Here is a 6,000-nt window from a genome sequence, read left to right on the forward strand (position 1 = left end):
GTATGTAATAGATGATGGTCTGTTTCTTTTCTAAAAACCGTTTTATTGGAATTTCATGCACATATGATACAATTCTATCATACCAAGAAGGGGCATACACGTGAGTCTTCTCTGCAGTAGGAGCAGCTCGCCTGCCACTACCCTCATCCCCTAAAAATTTTTGCCAGCGCCAAATTCTTCTCCACCCCTCCTCTGGTCAGGAGCACCTCCCAGCTGGTGAGGTGACCCTTGTCTGTCGCGCAGAAACAGCACAGGCACTGACAGAGGAGCGCTTCAGCAGCTTGGCAGCCCCACATTCCCTGACCTCGCTGATCTCTAGTCACAGCTTTCAAACCAGCACATCTCAATGGACATTGACACAGCAGCCAAGCTCATTGGGGCTGCCACAGTTGAGTGGCATCTATGGAGCCCATATTGGGGCTGAGTTTGGGAGCCTCATCCTGGGTTATGTCAGGAACCCTTCTCTGAAGCAGCCACCCTTCTCTTACGCCATCCTGGGCTTTGCCTTCTCGAAGGCCCTCAGGCTTTTCTGCTTGATGGTGGCCTTCCGCATCCCTTTTGCCATGTGAAGGAGCCATATCCACCCCCCACATTTCTCTGTCCCATGTCTGTCTGCCCAAAATTTCTCTTCTCTGCACCTCCCCGGGCAGGCTGGGGAAAATAATTGGCTCCGAGTTTGACAGAGGAAAGACAAATAAATACTTTATTAATAAAGATGTTTCTTTTTTAAATAAAGTCGGGGGTATACAATTATCATCACTATCGATTAAAATTTTTTCTTCCTCTTTGTTCATATCATTACATTTTTATTTTGGCAAAATGTACACAGGAAAACATTCTCCAATTCAACCACTATTATATGTACAATTGAGTGTCTTTGATTATACTCTTCATGTTAACAACCATTATTGATATCCTTTTCAAAATTATCCCGCCACCATTCATATCAACTGACTTCCCCCTAAGCAACAACCCTATCTCCTTCACCCATGGTAACCCTTAGTCAAGCTTTGTTTTTATGTAGTTTTAAAAATAGATGTATATAATATTCACATATCAGGCATCAAAGAACAAAAAATCATATCATTGTGTACACACCTCCATGATACGATCGCTGAGGACAAACAAGTGCATAAGCAAATGTGGCAAAGAAAGCTGATGGTGCCTGGCTATCAAAAGAGATAGTGTCTGGGGTCTTAAAGCGTTGAAGGTAAACAAATGGCCATGTAGCTCAGAAGCAACAAAGCCCACATGGAAGAAGCACACCAGCCTGTGCCATCAAGAGTTGTCGAAGGAATCAGGTATAAGGCATCATCAGAAAAAAAAATTTACCATAGTGAATGAAGGGGGAAATGCAGAGTAGAGGCCCAAAGCCCATTTGTCGGCCGCTGGAGATCCCCTCACAGAGTGGTGTAGGGGAGGAGATGAGTCAGTCAGGGTGCGATGTAACACAGATGAAGAATACAGCTTTCCTCCAGTTCCTAAAAGCTTCCTTCCCCCCCCCCTCCAACTACCATGATCCAAACTCTACCTTGCAAGATGGAATAGAGCAGAGGATGTATACAGGTGCAGATAGGAGCTGGAGGCACAGGGAATCCAGGGTGGATGATACCTTCAGGACCAAAGGTGTGAGGGGCAACACTGGAAGAGTAGAGGGTAAGTGGGTTGGAAAGAGGGAACCAATCACAAAGACCTACATATGACCTCCTCCCTGGGGGGACAGAAAATAGAAAAGGGGGTGAAGGGAGACTTCGGACCGGGCAAGATAGGACAAAATAATAATTTATAAATTATCAAGGGCACATGACAGGGGGGCGGAGGAGCAGGGAAGGAGGGGGAAAAAGAGGACTTGATGCAAAAGGCCTAAGTGGAGAGCAAATGCTTTGAAAATGATTAGGGCAAAGAATGTACAGATGTGCTTTATAAAATTGATGTATGTATGGATTGTGTTAAGAGTTGTATAAGTCCCTAATAAAATGTTTAAAGCCAGGAAGATGGCCAACCTGGAAACCTGCATACTCTGAGAGCTCCTCTGAACAAAGCAGATTTGGTGTCCAGGTAGCTGAATAGTAGGAGTCTGGTGAGTGAAATATCCCCCGGGACAGCACCCCAGTCCCACCCCACGCATTTGTCCTGAGCAGGGGTCTGGGTGAAACAGGACCGGACTCGTGGGACATCTCTGGTCACTAAGATGCCGTGAGCTCACTGGCGACTAGCCTAAGCTCCATCCCCAAACCGGACCCCAGCCCAGAGTCGCTTGCCTGCCCTGCCTAGACTAGCGCAGCAGGTCACGCGCTCCCCTACACCAGCGGCCCACTCGCGGATCCCCACTAGGAGAGCAGCATTCCTCTCCCACAATTCCCCTCTCCCTGCAGGCCAGTGAACTGCCCTCAGGCCCGCGTCCCTCTCTCCATTCATCCAAGCTCCGGGGAGCAGACCCGCAGGTTGTCTGGTGACCCCCATGGGGGACCACCACTTGCACCCCTATCGAGGACCTCTCCACCGGCCCTCCGTGTGCTGGCCGCCCACCCCCGCCCACCCCGGCAGCCTAGTGCCAGCTCCACTCCTGGCCAGGACCCTGCACTGAGCACTTCCCTCCTGCGGGAGCCATAGCCCAACCCACGCCTGTCCCGGACCCTGAGGTTCCGCTGAGCACTGCGGCCCGCGCTGCTGAGTCTGCCCGAGGGCCCCACCCAGTGCCAGGCACAAGAGTGGGTGCCTTCCCCAGGGTGCTGCAGGGACCACGGCGGCTGCGGCTCTGAGCTCTGAGCCTGAGCAGAGGACAGGCGCCATTGCCCCCTGCAGTTTCGCGCCACGTCGCTGCTGTCCACACAGCTCTGAGCCGGGGCGGAGGACGGGCACCATTGTGCCCTGTGGTTTCGTGCCACTGTCCCAGGGGCCTTCCCGTGCCCGCTCACAGCGCGGGCAGATCAAACATTCCGCCTGCGGCGGAACCTAGGACTCAGCTTTGCAGTCCCTGCGGAGCCGCCGGTGAGCTCCAACCGGCTCTCTCCACCTGGGGTCCCTGTGGGGTCCCCAGTGCCAGCCCTAAGCCTGCCGCAGCCCTCCCCAGCCACCACAGGAGACGGGCACAGTGGCCTGTGCCTCCGCACAGTACCCTTAGCTGCCCTAGCACTTCCCAGCTAGAGCACGAGGACCGCCAGTGGGGAGCGGCCAGACCTGGGAGGGCTTGCTGAGCTGAAGAGCATTTCCACCAACACATAGATCAGCACCATATCTTGGGACAACACGAACTCACCCACCTCTGCACTCGATTAGGCATCACCAGCGCTTAGAGGAAAAGGGGGAAATTTTCAGATATACACATCTACACATCGTCCATCTAGCATAGGTTTTTTTTTTTTTTTTTGCTTGGTTTTGTTTGTTTGTTTTGTTTTTAATTTCTTCTTCCCTTTCTTTTACTTTCTGTGCTGTATTCTCACTCTCCTTCCTTCCTACTTATTCATTAATGCTTGTATTTCTCCTCTGCCCCTTTTCTATAGATTCTCCTCTCTTTTTTTCTTCTCCATCCACCTCTACTAGTATCACAGCTTGTCCCTCTCTCAACAACTTTTTTCTTCCTCTGCCCAATATTTTGTTAAAAGATATTTTTAAATCGTTAACGTTTTAAATCCTTTTTATTACTAACCCCCACTCCCCATAAAGGGGGTTGCTAAGGGTACCCTGTCACACCTAGTCAAAGCGGCCGGAGGGCACTCACTGAGGCTCCAGCCCCCACTCTAGCTGCTGAAACAAATCGCCACTGCGGGTCACCAACCCAACAGGGAACTCAGTCTACACAGCAGTCTGACCCACCCATACAGGAGGGCAGAGGCAATCGCCTGCAAGAATCCTTAACAATAACATAGATAAGGTTACCCTGGTCTCCCAAAAGCATGGGGCCTATGAAAGAATCAAGGAAAAATCAACAGACCACATCACTCCCAACAAAAAAAATCAGAGAAACGAGGCACTTTAACAGACCTAACGTCACTCATAGAAGAAACAGATATAGATCAGCCACAAAAGGAAATCTTCAGAACTCTGCTTGCAGTAATACAGGAGCTAAGAGAAGCAACCCAGAAAAAGGATGCAACGATAGAGGGGATGAAGTCCACAATAGAGGGGATGAATTCTACCCACCAAAGGGAACTGCAGAAACTAACAGAGGAGGTAGCAGAGGCCACACAAAAGGTCACAGAAGCTACATCTAGACTTGAGGAGGCTGAGAACCGTATCAGTGAACTGAGGACACTCAATCCGAACAAAGCAAGCGAGAAAAACAATCAGATAGGAAAATTAAAGAAACAGAAGACAGCCTGAGACCAATGACAGATGCTATGAAGAGGAATAATATTTGAATAATCGGTCTACCAGAACACAAAGTAACACACAAATCGACAGCCAAGATAGCAAAAGAATTTCTGGAAGAATATTTTCCCAACCTAACAAAGGAGAATCAGACTCTCATACAGGAAGCAGAGAGGATGCCGGCTAAGCTAAACACCAAGAAAAACACGCGAAGACATATAATAGTAAAAATATCAAACTTAGAGGAAAAAGAGAAAATTTATGAGCAGTAAGAGAAAGGAAGACAGTCACATACAAAGGAGCACAGGTAAGAATATGCTCAGACTTATCAGCAGAAACCATGAAGAGGAGGAGAGAATGGAGCAACATCTCCCAAAAACTGAAAGATAAAAATGCCTACTCCAGAATCCTATATCCTGCCAAGTTATCCATTAAGATAGAGGGTAAGGGTCTTCCAGGACAAGGAAGAACTCAAAAAATATGCTTCAAGTCACCCGAACCTGCAGAATATACTGGCTGACTCACTATGGCCAGAAGATCAAGCTCCAACTAGAACCATCAGGAGGCCACCCTATATCCCATCTCCATCTAGAAGCCAACATGCCAGCAACAAGTACCAGGACATCAGGGTTTCAGATGGAAAAGAGGACATGATAGAAACCCTCCACTAAAACGCAGCACACTGATATGAAGGGAGATAGGTAAAGACCCAAAACACAAAACACAATATGGAAACTATGAAGCCAGAGATAGTAATAATCACTCTGAATACCAATGGGCTCAATTCGTACATTAAAAGAAAGAGGCTGGAGGACTGGATTAGAAAACATAACCCATCAATCTGCTGCCTGCAAGAGACACACCTTAAGCGAGCAGACAAGCATATGCTAAGAATAAAGAGCTGACAGAAAGTTTACCAAGCAAATGGTAACTCCAAGAAGGCAGGAGTGGCTATCTTAATCTCAGACAAAATGGACCTCAAGATCCAAAACATAAAAAGAGACAAAGAGGGACACTACATAATGCTCAAAGGTACAGTAAACCAGGAAGCACTTAGCATAATGAATATTTACGCACCTAATAATGGCGCGGCAAATTTCTTCAAACAAACTATTAATAAAATGACAGAAGAAATCACGGAAACAACAATAATAGTGGGGGACCTTAACACTCCACTATCAGAGAAAGACAGGTCACAGGGAAAGAAGCTCAGCAAAGAGGCCAGAGAGCCAAACAATGTAATTAGGCAACAAGTCCTGATAGACATCTATAGAGCCTTTCATCCAAAAGCAAAAGGTTTCACATTTTTCTCCAATCCACATGGATAGTTCTCAAGAATAGATCACATGCTGGGACACAAGGCCAGCCTGAGTAAATTCAAACACATAGATATTATCCAGACATCTTTCTCAGACCACCATGCCATAAAGCTGGAGATTAATAAGAGGGCATCCAGAAAAGCAAGGGCAACCAATTGGAGAATAAATAACGATCTCCTGCGACATGAATGGGTTCAGGTCCAGATCAGAGAGGATAGTAGGAAGTTTCTAGAACCTAATGAGAATGAGCATACAACATATCAAAACTTATGGGACACTGCAAAGGCAGTTATCAGAGGTAGCTTAATATCACTGAATGCATATATGAAAAAGAAGAAAGGTGTATGACAGATATGTTAATACAAAACCT

At 47.4% G+C, this 6,000-nt stretch overlaps 1 pseudogene; it reads left to right on the top strand.

The window, feature by feature from the left end:
• LOC142430501 (ATP synthase F(0) complex subunit C2, mitochondrial pseudogene) overlaps positions 1–569 on the top strand; it is a 30,279-nt pseudogene extending 29,710 nt beyond the window's left edge.
• Positions 570–6,000: the final 5,431 nt, after the last annotated feature.

Source organism: Tenrec ecaudatus, chromosome 17 (genome assembly GCF_050624435.1).
Source record: "Tenrec ecaudatus isolate mTenEca1 chromosome 17, mTenEca1.hap1, whole genome shotgun sequence".
Taxonomy (NCBI): Eukaryota; Metazoa; Chordata; class Mammalia; order Afrosoricida; family Tenrecidae; genus Tenrec; species Tenrec ecaudatus.